This window comes from Camarhynchus parvulus, chromosome 8 (genome assembly GCF_901933205.1).
Source record: "Camarhynchus parvulus chromosome 8, STF_HiC, whole genome shotgun sequence".
Lineage (NCBI taxonomy): Eukaryota > Metazoa > Chordata > Aves > Passeriformes > Thraupidae > Camarhynchus > Camarhynchus parvulus.
In genome coordinates this window covers 19,692,503-19,708,176 of record NC_044578.1, presented here as the reverse complement: position 1 = coordinate 19,708,176, position 15,674 = coordinate 19,692,503, and positions in this window count along the sequence as shown.

Sequence of the window (15,674 nt, the reverse complement as noted above, 5' to 3'; positions counted from 1 at the left end):
GTTTCAAAAATTTACCTTTTCAGGACAACCTTGATTCAGCACTTATTATTGCTAATTTAGGATAGGTCTGATTTCCTATGGCAACTGAGCCCTGGTTTCTAGAAGTCATATTTTTCCTGTAGAACTGTTTTTTAGTTGGTTGATTGATTGATTTTCAAAATTACTGTGGCTTTGAAACTGCATCTTAAAGCATAATATTTTGTCTAAAGTAAGCTAAATTATTTCACATTTGTATTTCCATAGATTTTGAAGGAATGATTAATAAGTGTAATATTATCTCAATATCATCTAAAAATATATAATTAACATCTTAATGTGGTATCTTTAATAATATATCCTAGCCTGAGCAATTATTTCCTGCATGTGCCTTCTACTTGTGCTCTGAGGATGTCTAAGTCCTTGGGTGGTAAGGTGGTTTAAAGGCCACGTGGCAGCTCACAGTGGTACAACCTTCTGATAGAGCTTCTGAGCCAAGACTGAGCTCTGCTTTGCACTGTGTGAAAGGAGCAGGCACTGCTAGAAGCTGCTCTTTGTGAATCAGCCTCAGTCTGTGTGTGCTGTGCAGTGGCCAGGCCATGTGCAGTCACAGTGGTACCTGTGCAGGTGGGACCTCTGCATGACCTTTGCCTTCCACATCACAGGGAAACTCATCATTGTAATCAAGGCACTTTTGTGCACTTCAGGCTTTTAGAAGCAATGTATATTTATCTCTATTGATATCCTGACAACAAAGAGAATTTCTAAGATTTAACTGAGCAAGTTTTGATTCAGCCTTTTTTCTAAACTCAGCTTAAAAGGAATTTGAGTACATATTCTTGTTGATGCTTCTGACTGTATCTATATTGTGTGCTTTCCTTTATCTAAGGATAGAAATTAAATCCTTTTCTTCCAGTTTCAGCAATGTTGCTTGAATAATGTGCTGGGTGCGGATTGGACCCTGCTCCCTTCCTGAGTACAGCACTGCAAGGATGATCACGTCCTGTTTGAATGCTTTGTGAGTAGCTCAGTGTTTCCTGATACTGAACAGTTTGATAAAGTGTTAAGGAGAACCAAGAGTAGGGACCAAAAATATTGCAGGGATTGCAGGTTTAGCCTTTCCTCAGCGCTAACAATTCCCTCCCCAGGTCCCTGCTAAAAGCAAGCCCCAGCCTTTGGCAGTGTGTCAGTCCATCTCTGGCTGTGTGTGTGGCAGGGCACTGCCAGCCAGGGCACAGGGCCTGCCCAAGGGGCTCCGTGCTGGGGCAGAGCTGTGGGAGAGGCAGGAGAGTGCGGCCTTTGGAACCACCAGCACAGCAAAGGGACCCTGAACATGCTGGATCTCAGCTTTGCAGCACCTGCTCGTTTGTTTATGTGGCCAATTCTAAGTTTAACTTTAGGTGTTAGTTCTTCCTTTTATTTACTCTTTTGTGAAGAAATTCAATCTATGCTGTGAACAGTTTGAGGCCAAGTGAAAATGTGGGACCTGGGATCTTGCTCGGGAAGCCAAGCTGCAGTGCTGCCCCTGTGTGCCTGTGAGCAGCCCCCAGACCATCACTTTCCAGTGGATCCTGAGTTCTGAGATGTGAAACCAACTAAGAATCTGTCTGGGGAGTAATGACAGCTACTTTCCTAAAGGTTGCAAGTGGATAGAAGTGTTGCTTACTGTCTGTATTTTTATCTAAGTCACCATATTTTAGGTCAGAAGTACTTGCCAGAGACTTGCAACGCTGTGAAATGAAATATGCCTTGTCTCTGCTTCCTCAGAAGATGAGCTTTTTACTTCCATAAGAATCCCAACTCATTGTTGGAAACTATTTAAACTTATTGTGTAGCATAAAGATCTTTTTCTTAGTCATAGCTGAAAGCTTATAAAATTACACTAATGTGATTTTAAAAGCTTGATCTTGCAGCTGACAAGTTCAAACTAGCATGCCAAATTAGTGTATAATACTAAATCTTATTTTGTTTTCTAAGTTTCAATTCACTTAAAAGTCATGACACAACTTGATTTTTATTTTCAATAGGAAAAAAAGAGAGTGAAATATTTGTGTAACAGTTTTAAACATTGAAAAGATGCCATTAGTTCTACTTTCAAGGATGCTCAGTTTGTGTTAATAGGGATAGGATTGAGCTCAAGGAAATGGAACCAAGTACCTTAGAGTGAGAAATTACCCCTCTCTAAGTGTTCCTTCTCTTTTTTTTAAGACAGATTTTCCAAATGTGAGCAAGAATAAAATATTCAATTGTCGTTTAATACTTTCAGAGGAATGCAGCACAGTGAAAATCTGTACCTAAACTGCAAGCATTTCAACCAGTGCTGTATAATAGAAATAACTTAGGAACAGTTTATTCTCAGTTATAATGAGACATGCACACAAACCAAGGTAGATTAAATCTCAAAGTCCAAATTCTGATCTTAATTAATACCAGTGTAAATCTACAGTAAATTCACTGAAGGCAATATTATGGCAGGATCACTGAAAATATATTGGGGTGTCAATGTACCACAAAATACCAGGCTCTTCTCGCTCATTTAACACCACTCCATTTGTATAATAGTGTAAAGCTAATTGTCCAACCCTAAATTAGCACATTATATTGGTCTGTAGCTCTTAATTAACAGAACAGGCTTTTGAGTAATTTGAGGTACACTGTATTTTACAATTCACAAGGAATTTAAAATCCATTAAATTAAAGATAACATTGCACATTAGTCATTAGAGTGACAACTTAATTCCACATCCTAAATAGTTGATTTAGCAGCACAGTTCATGGTTGCCAACTACATGAGCAGCTCTCGTGCATGAAGAGACAACTACAACACTTTTTCCCCCTGGCTGCAAGGGCAGCTCCTTCAGGAAGGGCCTGGAGGCTGCCTGGGCCATTAAAATATAGAACATTATCTTCTCTGTCCTGCCTCTCCAAAGGCAGCTTGTGCTCTCAGGTTAAAATCTGACAAATCATTAAAGTGTCAGAAGTTGTTGCAAGAATGTAGAATAATTATGTCACATTTGTAAAATTCAGCTGGCATATTTTATGGTTAAGAGCATCTCACAATTAACTGTCTTTGCAGAGTCATAGCAGTGCAGCTTTCAAAAGCTTAGTAAAACAGTTTAATTTGGATGAAAATTCCTTGTTTAAAGCTTTTCTACAGTGTTACCAGAGTTTTTCAACACTCAGTGGTAATAAGGCACGTCGTTATCAAAATGACAGAAATGCCGTTGTGTTCAGAGAATGTGATAAATATGATTGTCACATCTTATGGAAAAGAAGACTTTTGTATCATTTTAGCTTACCATTAGGATACAAGACATACCATAATTCTTACTTTAATTATGGGAACCTAACAATCCTCTAGAGACCCAGAAATTGCTGTGTCAGATGTATCTCAGCACCTGATGCAGTGATGAGAAGACCGCAGCTCTGCATGGCACTCCTTGGGTTCAAAGGGTGAACTCCTGCCCCAAAGCCCAGGCAACGCCAGCTCTGACCAGCCTTTTGTCAATTTGAACAGCATCTCTTTCAAGCCCCTGTAGTGTTTTACTACAGAAACTTTTAGAAGACCTACTTAGAAGTCTGAAGTTGCTCTAGTGTGTTAGGAAGGGGGATGGCTCATTTCAACCATAATATTGTGGGCAATAGGGAATGTAAGCTTTCCTCTCCAGTAAGTTTTCAATGGAACCCAAGTTGATACAAAGGCATTTTGTAGATCTTCTCCTCACTTCTTGTGGTTCGTGTTCTTGAACAGAAAATAGAATCTGAACACAGATCTGACAATTAAACAAACTCTCCTCTTTTCCTCCTTTCTGTTCCCAGGAGACATGGGAAAATTGAAACAAAAATTTCTTAACTCACTTTCACAGGTTTCCCAATACAAAAATGTACATTTTCAAAAGGATTATTCTGTTAAAAATGCTTAATGTACCGTGGGAAGGGAGGAGATCTCCTTCAGTCATGGCTGTGTTTTTCCATGTTTTTACCACTATCTGCCTTCCCAGTGGATCCCAGGCTGAGCTGACAGTGGGCTGTGGGTTGTCACCCAGTACCCACAGCTGCCTCCCAGCTCAGGCAGAGCCAAAGCCACAGCCAGGGAGGCCAAGGGCACAGGGCCACCAGAGATGGGACAAGTCCCAGTCAGCCCTGCCCAGCACAAGCCCAGAGAGCTGCTGGGGCTCTGCTCCCCAGGACAGTGCAAACCTGTGACCTCCTACAGGCAGTGGCAGAGGTCATGTGGACAAGACCACTCATATTTATGCTGGCTATGAGAGAACTGTTGGCATCAGCAAGGACACATTGAAAATGAAACAAACTGTCCTGTCTGGCCGCCTAAGTGTGAGAACCTGGATGCTTCCTTCAACCACTCTTACCTCAGATCCAGTATTAAGGAACTAAATAGAACATACTCGGTTTGATTGTGTTCCTTTAGAACCACTCAGCTTCAGAGATGTGATATGATTTTTGGCTAAAGCAGGAGACACTCAGTAGGTATTTTTTTATGCTTGCTGTGGCAGAGCTCTGTGGAAAAAGGCATTCTTTTGTCCTTTTCCTACTTTTCTATAATCACCCAGGCAATACTACAAGAACAAACCAACCCTGCATATGAGAATGAATGCATTTCAGGATATGAAAACAATTTCACATTTACTTGTCATCTGCTTTTCAGTTCAGCAGAAAAAAAATCTCCCTCACCCAAGCTATGCTAGATGACAGGAAGATATTTGCTACTGTATTTTCTTAGAAAAACAAAGGAAATGAGTCCTCATGCTCCTATTTCCTGCATGGGTGTTCTGGCATTAGATTTGGTACTGTCACCTGGAAAGAGACAAACAGAAGGCAGAGTGAACTTCCTTCAGTTTTTAAAAGACAAGAAGCAAGTAGGCACCCCTTGTTAGAGGAAATGTGGACATGAAGAACTAAGAACTGTTCCTCCTCAGAGGCAGGACACTTGGCAGCAGGCTGTCATTTTTTGCTGCTTGTTGAAGAAAATACAGTGTTTAGGCAGCTCAGCGTCTGCAGGGCAATCCAAAATCAATTTTGCCATATTCTTACATTGCACTCTGCTGAGAGCCTCAGCACCATGTTCAAGGCTCCAGATTTTATTTTCATATCTTTATTTAATTCTTTGGTTTATAGGCACTTTTATTACACCTAATGCTTAACTTCTCTGTCCCTTCCTGAAATCAGGGGGCAAATGACAGTGCATTTGTTCTATAGAGGATATATACATCTGATGTAAAGCACTCAGATAGTTTGATAAAAATATAGTTGTGGAGCAAGATGAATGTTTCATAGAAATACTAATCCGGAGCCTGATCCTTTGGAACATTTAGAATTAAAAATGTTGGTTTTTAAAAGTTGTGTTGGCGTTCAGAAGTCCAGTTTGAACTGAGAAAGATAAGAAAATTGTTCTAGCAAATGTGAGGGATACAGAAAGGCACGGTAGTTTCTGGCTGAGATGATCCTGAAGGAGCTTAATCCTGCAGTGCTGGTAGCCCTGGCATTTGGTATGCTGCAGCTGCAGCAGCATGCCCAGGAAATTTAAGTTCAGTGTGACAGTTCTTAAGGTGGCTTTAAATAGAAATTAGCAGTTTGTAAAAGTGTTTTCCAGAGTTTTATCAAAGGAATGGAAGATGCATAGGACAATAAGTCAAGTTTCAGGATTTGTGTTCCAATTAGACTTCTGGAAATATGATTGTTTTGATTCATGTTGGAATTGCAAATAAGAACTACTGGAGCAAGAGGCTCACTAAATCTGAAACCAAGGTATTGTTTTTCCCTGTAAGTATTTAGCACAGTAAATTTATTCTTCTAGTAGTATCATATTGTAACTTTTGAAAATTGTCTTCCAAGAATATGGTCTCTTACCATTACATAAAAATAACATTTTTGCTTCATGAAGGACTATAAGGACCTGTAGAAAGTGAGAATTTTAAAGTGCTAATTAAATTTATTTTTCACTTTTAGTAGACTGGTGGATTTTAAAAAATCATTCTAGTCATATCCCTGAAACCAAAATTATGTAATTTTGCTTCATAAGTTTTATATTAAAATTTCTTCATGTTGTTTTTAAGTAGAATGGAAATAGTATAGAAATAAAAAAGAGTCTAATAACGTACTAATTTTCAGTTTATTCAGTCCCTGCTTCTGTTCATTACTTCTAGTGTGCTAAAGTTTGTGTTCCCTTCTGTGGATTTGTTTTCGTTAACCTTCATTTACACTCAATCTTTTTTAGATGAGTTCAATGAAGGTTAACAGCATTTGACATCTCTTTGTAAAATGAAGAGGGAAAAAGGTGGGTATTTTTGTTTTGTTTGACTTTGGGTTTTTTTATTTTAAGAAAAATTAAAGTTCTAGAAATCCTTTTTTTTCCCCGTAGTTCATTATTATATCAAATAGTGTCATCTCAAATAGATATTTACTTAATATGTTCTAGCCTTACATAAAGAGAAGAATAAATCAAAGTACATTTTTGGCCATTGTTCCTTAGGAAACATGTTGTCAATATCTAAATATTTTTTAACATGCAAACCCTTCATAGCCCTTGTTCAAAGCCTTACTGTGTTTCCTGGCAAACAACAATATTGAAAGAACTGAAAAGGTATTTTGGAGGACACTGAAAGCTTTTAGTATCACCTCAATGAGAAGGTTTTATTCTATTTTCCTTTGCTGCAGACACACAAAAATGGAAATGACTCAATTTTCCCTTCTGGATCATGTTAGACACTCGTGGGCAGAGAGATTGTTTAAGGAAACCCCTAATTTGTTGGAGTTTTGCATAAGGGACCATAATAAGTGCATATCAAAGGTCCCTCCTGCAGAGTTATTTATCCTGTGCCCTGGGGATAGCTGGGAGCTCACTCTTGTCTCCAGCTGGTCTATTCCCACCTGTGCAGGTGACTACTGGGGAGCTCCTGGACCATCCAGGGAACTGAGCAGGCACCCAGGCACTGCTCTGTCATCCAGTTATACAACTAGAAAAAAAGGACTTACAAATTCTATAGCTCTTGCCCCAGTGGGAAAATTACTCTCATTTGCCACAGTTAAACAGCAAGCCCAGGTGCAAAGTTGGTTGCTTGCTAAAGTCCATGAATATACTTTTGCAGTAACAGAGGATGAATAAATGAGAAGAGATTCTTTTCCCATTATTCCAAGGTGAGGTTTTAGCTGAAGTTTTGAAGGTTCTTCAGAATCAAAGCTTCTACAGGCTCATGGTGATTTGCTTGTACTTTAAAAAGATGCACACTGGTAGTTGATGTGCTAGTTAAGTATTTGCAGTTCTTAACTTCTGCCATCTGTGAGCAGGATGACCTTGGTTCTTATCCTTTCCAAACAGAATGTATGGCTCTTTTACTGAGATTTCTCTTGGTAAAATGTGTGACCTAAAGCAGCTCAGCATTTCTGCTGAATGATAATCTGCTTGGGAACAGAAGAGGGCTGAGGGAAATGGAGTCCTCAAGTGTTATCCTTGTGCGCAAGAGGCGAGAATCCAAGGCTGAATTTCTGCTTTCAATGTCTTGAATTTACAATTGCAGGCACCCCCAAATGAACTGCTGCTTGTTCTGTGAGTGAGAGTGATTATTGCACTTATAAGTAAATTTGTGATATGTCACTCTTTACTTATGTGATAATGTTTTTAATTACGTTAATTTAATTAGATTAAACTACATGCAAATTGATTACGTTACAGTATTTAATGTAACTTTCTGACTTAGTGTTCTCAAGTAATTGCAAAGACAACTTATTAATTTTCATTAATTTTTCATGTTTTTGTAGCCATTTTCCATTTAGAATTTAAATGGAAAGAGGCTATAAAGTTAAATAGGGAAAAAACCCCTTAAAATACTTCAGAGATAAGTTAGAAAAATCTCAAATCTTGCTCCTCCAGATCTATAAAGTCCTATCTCGAGATAGATATCATAAAAAACCACCAAAAGAACTTGGGGATGATAATAAAATTATCCTATTTATTGCTTTATTCTTGAAAAGTTTTCAAAAGTAAATCAGTAAGATAATAACTTTTACAGTCCCTTATATCTCTTAATATTAAAGCATTTCTTATAAGAACAAGCATCTAAATGATAGGTACAGCCCCTAATGGTCAGATCCCGAAGAAAATAATCCTGTATCAGAATTCAGTTTATTTTATTGCAGAGCTTAAAAAAAGTTGCAATCTGCTTTATGTGCTGGAGTTTGTGAAAATGATCTAATTCTGTTAAGGGCACTGTCTCCCTAATGACTGCATAATGGCTGAGTTAATGCTAAATGCTGTTATAATACCTTTGTATCTTCTGATGTAACTGATTCATCCATGCCAGTAACTAACTTTCTCCCTCTCAGGGAATTAAGAGATGCATCAAACTGTACCAAAGGGAGAAAGAGTGACAGTCTTGGGTTTTTTTGGCAAAAGCTGGCTTACATATTTGCTAGAACGCTTACCTAGAATATCCTAAATTGTTTGTGCTCAAAAGTCAAAATTTTTCAAAAGAAATTTTCTCTAATGGTAAATTTTAAAGGAGAGACTCAAAGGCATGTAGGTTCTTTGTGTCGAGTTTTTAGAATGCTGTCTTGGGTATTTGAGGGCTGCCATGGTATTGCAAGTGGGAAGGCTCTCTTCTGATGAACTGCAATGATCTCTTCCAGAGTCCTAACACAGAACAATGGTTTAAATCATGGGAAATAAATTAGGGAAATAAAGCTAATAAAAGTTTTATTGGTTGTAATAAAACTGCCAATGCAGTTTAGGCATAGTCTGGTCCCAGCAGCAGCACTTTTTATAGCTGGGTTGCCAGAGCCTGCCTTGACTGATCCTCCTTGCTGGGCTCTGAGTGTAGCTCAGAGAGAGCTCACTGCAGTGCCACTGGTGCATTCACAGTGACACTGGTCATTGTCTCTGTACTGAAATCTGCCAGCACTGCCAACCCACACCTCTCTGCATGGCATGGGTAAGAAAGACTTTCAGGAGATGATTTCCAGTTTAGTTTAAAAATTTATTTAGAGTTACATGAAGTGCAGCTGACTGAAAGCTTAACTAGTTAGTTTATGGCTCCTAGACATAGAAGCTATGGGACACAGGACATCCTTTTTTCAACATGTTAGTAATTGTTAAGATATAATTTATCTTCAGCACTAACTTCAGTTTTTTAAAGAATAATAACAAACATGCTGTGAACACAACTAAAAATCTATGTCATAATATAGACCTACAATAAGCTCTTTGTGATTAATTTTCAATAGTTTGCCATATAAAAATGAATTGGTCAAAGATGTTTCTGGAAAAGAGTACATTTTAGTTTCTTTTTCCTATTTCCCAATCACTGCAGCTCAGTAGCTTCATCTCCTAGTCAGGTTGCCTCCTCAGCTGCATCCTTTAAAAAGTACTGGATTCTTCCACTGGGCGAAAATGATCGATGCAATTATGTTGATGTGTTGTGGCAGTGTTTCTAAGTTGATATCTTTTGGGGTTTTGGCTGGAATGTTTTGGCATACACACTTTGGTTGAAAATCTGGTGCCTGATTAAAAAAACAACAGCAGAAAACAGTTGAACCCAGATTTTGAAATGTTGTCGCACCTTCATAGAAACAACTAGGAATATTTTAAACTCCATTTAATAAATTTTAACTGAACTATTTGAAAATAGGCATGAATGTAACTGTGCCTTCTGTTTCCTGCATAGTTCTCTTCCAATACTTGTTGAACGCTTTTTTTTTTTCCTTTTTTTATTATTCCTAGTGGGAGAAAAAGGTTACTGGAACCTGTAAAAATGTGCAAAACCTGCTCATTGAGTAAACAGAACTTTGGCTGCCCTTGGCAACAGCATGGGATTATGGATTAGGAATGGCTGTAACTGTCAAGTGTAAAACACATGTTGGTTTGGTGAGTGCATACAAAATGGCTAAGAAATAGCTGCTCAGGGCTTAGGTAGGGGCAGGACTATACTGAATAGTTCTTTCATGCAAGAGGTAGAGAAACTGAATTAGTTTGCAAAAGTTTGTTTCTGTTCTGAAATCTACTCCATGAGAAATGTAAAGGCAAAAACTTTATCAATTAATTCAAAGGGAAGATGTTTGAAATTATTGTGTTTTTTAAATTGTGTTTTATTTAGTCAATGTCCTTCAGGATCCCTATGTATTTATAAAAAAACCAGTATTTTTTAGTCCTTTTATACCAGTTTTATAGAGAGAGGATAACCATGAGCCCATTCTGTTCCAACCAAGTTACCTTTACAGGGGAGAAGCAGCAAGTGTCCCTGCTGAGCCATGATTTACAAGGTAAATAGCAAAAGCCAAAGATTAAGTGGTGGTTTTCCCTTGTTTGGTGCTTAAGGGAAGAAATAGGGTTACTTCTCTGTTTGACTTGGGCTAAGTAATGCCACTCTCACAGTGTATCATTCTGTGCAAGTGCTTCAGCTCCTCAAGATGGGCATCTTGGGAACTGAACATGTCAGGAATTAGTGTTTTAAGCATGATGCCCTTTCTAGTTGAGGGAAATAACTTTTTCCTGTCCTTTTCTTACTCCAGACTGCAGATTCTAAAATTCTTCAACAAAAAAACCCAAACCTATTTGACAGGTGAGGGAATATTCCCAGTGAAAATCTTTTCAGTCTGACTGTGTAAAATATAAATTCATGTTAGATGTTGATTGCTGCAATATCTAAGGTGTATTTTAACATGAAGATAATAATACTGAATTTTATCTGTGGGTGAATTATTAAGACACCAAAAATAGCAGACTTACTGAAGTAAAATTCCTTAAACATGGTGAATTGTCAAGGTTGCTCTGTAAAGAAAGCTGCTGACGTGGAACTCAGAAAACCAGAATAATTCTGGGCACATTCCATGCTCAGAAAAACCCCAATATGCTGAGCCAGGCTGCATGTTTTTGTTGCTGTCCTTTGGATAACAACAAGCACTGCTTCACCAGCTCAGAGCAATAAACATACAGGATTATTGCTTTAGGAACACTTCACTTTCATATGCTAAGGGAATAATGATCTACTGTGAATTTTCAGCAGCAGCAAGAGACAGAAAGTGAGGGCTGAGAGCTTCAATCTGGGGGGCTGCAGACCCAGCCCACAGATGAGGAGGGGTTTCAAAGGAAAGCAGGCAGAAGGTGTGGTTAGGGCTATGGCATCCCTGGAATTACAAAACCAGAACAGACACCATGTACTTCAGTTCTCTTTATCTACTGCAGAAAAAAGGAGCCTAAATTTTTCCAGGAAATTATAATTGTGAGGGCTTTGGTAAAATTGGTTTGGACCTAACATTCACAAGTTATATTACTGTCTTTGTTAACAAATACAATTTCTTGTTCAAACTACATAATACAATCCTTGATATATGCTAGTTCTTAACTACATATTCTATACTAGGGCTGGGCAGTGGAGCCAGAAAAGGTAATATTTTGTTTATGCGGAGTAGTTAGAAATTGTTGGTGTACGTTTTTATCTTGTATCTTCTGTACTTCAGCTTTTTTTCCCCGAGCCCTTTAATTTTATATCCATTAAAAGAGTACATGCAGTCTCTTAACAAAAATTATAACTTCTGTTGTATTGAGTACCTCCCATCCCTACAGTAATAGATTATCCTACCCTCATCTGGATGGACAAGACAGGCAAGTCTGGTATTTAGGTAATGGTTTTATCCCCATTTAAATTAGAGATGGAGTTGTTCTTTTCCTAACTTTTATCTATAAAAGTCTTTTATTGAGGCTCAAGAATTGTTACATAATTGGTGAGGAAACAGTTTAATTGGACAGTGCCAAAATTTGGACCTGAATCCATTGGTTTAGGATTACAGTGAAGGTTTGCGGACAAGCTCAGCTCTGAATCCTACCTGGCTCAATTTTTGGCCAGAAATTTGAATTCCAAGGTTATCTTTCTTTTGCCCTTGAGTCTGTGGTGCTGCTTTGCTCTGGGAGGTGATAAGGTGCAGCTTCTCTGCCAGAGCAGCTCTTTGTGTCCTGGGACGTTTCTCTCAGTGTACATGAGGTTCTACAGGTCTGAAAGGGAGGACCACAGAGATTTAGTGAATGAGTGGGTTTCTTTCTTCTGTTACTGTTTTCTTCAGTCATTTCTGAGAGCTGCTGAAAAAGCTGCAATAGAATGTTTCCCTGGGTAAGGTACTGTATAAAGGTAATCCATAAATATCACATAAATATGTGTAATGTGTAACTTTTTGATGCAACAGTTGGTCCCCATGTAATGTGGACTGAGCTGTGTGGTACAGGGATGGGTTATTGGTGTTCATTACATGCTTTTCCATGATAAAGCCCATGGAAGGCTAAAGGCTTAAGGCAGCATTCTTGAGCTGTTGAGCTAAAAATGGGCCTTGATGCAAATTGAGTCAGTTCTGATGGAGCCAGTAAACCAGAACTAAATATTTCAGAAAATATTCAGAAATACTAACACCAAAACAGCTTATTGTGACCACATTGCTATCAAGCAGTTCTCTACTCCCAGACTTTTAGAAATATTTGAAAGGCAATATGGTACACTAGTGAAAAAGAATAATTTAAACCATGAATTTCTGTAGCATTAGTCATTGCTGCTATTTGTAAGGCTTAATCTCTCATTGATAAATGTGCTTTACTTAATGGTTTTTCTGAATTACTTCTTTACCATCTGAGTGGGATCATATACTAGGCTAACCTTGAATTTTTTGACCATGTCTATTTTGCTAATAATAATTAAAACTTCATCCAAATTAAACCAGAGTGAAAGTCTCAAGGTATATTTTATACAGAAGAGATAAACCAAGAACCAGTCCACATGATCAACGATGTGTTATGTTTGGTGAAATGTGGTTTTGGCCTTGGCCTTCTTGATTCATTTTCAAATTAAACTGCCTAGAACTCCAGAGGACCCAGAACACAGCTGGGCAGACAAGTTTCTGACAATTTTAAGATCTCTTTCTAATTGTGTCCAATGCCAACTTCAGATCATTAATTGTACAAAATGTGTTCTGTTCCTACAGTTGTTTTTACTCATTGCCACCAAGAACAGGGAAAGTTAATTTTCTTGTTATAAACATAATGTATGGATCTTACTAAAGACAGATGCAATCTAATGAACACTGAAATGATAAATGCATTTTTACAAGACTGTTAAAGATCTATCTAAATTTTAAAAACTGATGAGTAGAATGAAGCCATGTCTCAATGTGAACACCCAAATGTTTTTTTTCTGCAACTGTAGCCTTGATTTCTACTTTGCTAGATTTATACTACACAAGAGCACTGGAACTATTAAAGCCAGACGTGATTGGTTTGCAGCTTTTTCCACCTAGAGGTACGATGACATGTTTTATTTTCTTTAATTATGGCACAATTATTTGCTACTCACACCCTTCGCTCAACCTTTTCTTTACTAGTCTGCCTTTTGCCTCCCTAAGTGTGCTTTCCAAAGTCTGAAATACCTAGAATTTATCCAGACTATTATTTTTGCAAATCTGCAAAGTGAAATATGGCATGGGAAACACCATTAGCAGTAGAGACATTTAGCTAAACACTTTTAACCAACACAAGCTTATGATAAAGTGTCAGGTGCCCTGGTTCATTAAATAGCACAAATTGAACAGATCAATTCAGTAAGCCATTAACAGCATTATGCAGAGGTATCTTTAGACACTGCAGCTATGCTTCATCAAAATGTGTCTACCATCTTCTTCCTCTAGTTGTTTGAATCCCCTGACTGAGCTATGCATTGTGGTGATACCATAAACTTCCAAACCTAAAACTGGCAGAGAGGTTTTATTGTAAAAACAAGTGCAGCTCTGGGAATTTGGCTTACCAGGCAGGACAACTTGAAGTTTCACCTTTCAAAGTACTTTTGTCCTTTTTAAAATTTATTTCCATTGCAGGCAAAAGTTAATGGACCAATTAATAATTCATAAAATACTTGGCACAATAAAAGGATTTACTTCCATGTCAGGTAATATCAGGAATCCTGGTACTGATTTTTGAGACCATGCAAAAGCTGCAGTATCAGATCATTTTTACACTTTCTTGAAGGGATTGTGAAAGGGTACACTGCACCAAAAAGGCTTCTAATGAGATGTGTTCCTGAAGGGGACAAGTAGGTAAGCAAGATGAGTTCATTTTTTTTGTTGCAGAATGCAGTGATGTGAGCACAACATTAAGAAAAAAATACCTATTTGAATCAAAGGACAGGATGGCTGAACATCATTTGGGTTAAATGGTGTATATATGCGCAAGGTTTTATTTTGTCACTAGTCTATGAAGTGATGTGCAAAGAGAGGAAAATAAAAGGATGTGATCTAATAGCCAAGGTGTAAGCATCCTGTTTATTCATGGTCAGTGGTAGTTTTCCAAGAACATTAGTAACAACCTTTCAAAAGTCCTGATTACAGAGGGAGATGCTGTGCATATTAACAGCTGGTCTTTGCCCGAGAGAATCTGCAACCAGACTGACAAAAGAAAAAAAAAAAAGCAGCAAGCCAAGGGGAAAACCAAGGCGACTGCATTTGAATAGAATGACAAAGATGCACTTGAACTAAACCAAGTTAAGTAGATGACATCACAGTGGAAGAAGAGAGTTGTTTAGAGTGCCTCTCACTTAACAGATTACTTTGATAATTGTGAGGGGAAAGGAGGAAGCTAGTAGGTTATGTTTTGTAGGAATCTGCACAGTAAGAGGTATCTGAATTTTATCTCCTTGTTTAGGGAAGATGTACAAGATTTGTTCTCTGGTTGCTTTATTCCAGAATCTAGAAGCTCACCAACCTAGCTTTCTTCAATTAGAAACAAAACTACTATTCTTATTCAGAAATTAATGCAGAAGTTTATATAGCTATGATTCAAACTTTTTTTCCTAATTAAAAAGTAACCAGTAAAGGGCTTTTTTAAAGACTTATAAATCTTTTACTTTACCTAAGGAAACAACATTGCATTACAGTGCCTGATCTGCTTTGGCATGAAATAAGATCTGGACTTTCCTAATAAAAACCTTTTATCATTACTCACCAAAAAAATACTAAGTGTTGAAATTAAACTGTGTTTAAAAACTGGCGCTAAATTGCAGTGCAGGAAATCTTTAAATTGGGCATTTAGTTACCCATACTTTGGGTTTATAAATTGTGTCTGCTGAGAGAAGATTTTGGATATTAATCAGTATGAACAGAGTTATGCAAAAAGAAATCTAAAAATATTATAGGGCAAGATTGAATAGATTTGCAATGATGTTTAAAATCCTTGAAAGAATACAATTTCATTTAATTAGGGGGTTTTCCTTGTTTTGTTACAGTATTAGCTTGGGTCTTGCATCTGACAAAACGTTTGTGACCCAGCTCCCTTCAGTCCTCAGTATTCCAGAGTTATTGAATCCTTATTGTTTTGGTGGTGTCAGCTGTGTGTTGCCTTCATTTCTCTGGATGCTGAAACTGATCCAGGGTAACCAACCTGGTGTTCCCAGCCCTGGGATGAGACCAGCAGGAGCTGGTAACCTTTCACAGGGTAAGGGAGCAGCAGTGTCCTCCTTTGTGTGGCCAAGGCAAGGCAGGTAGCTGGAGGAGGAGGAGGACTCTATCCTCCTGTCCTCCCAGAGGGCTCCTGTGGTCCTGCCAACACTCTCATCTGAGTGTCCGTAAAGGGTAGAACATGTGAGGATGCAACACTTGTGGTGCACGCTGCTCTCATGTGGGTTTGCATATGTAAGTGGCCATCACATGCCCTCAAGGTT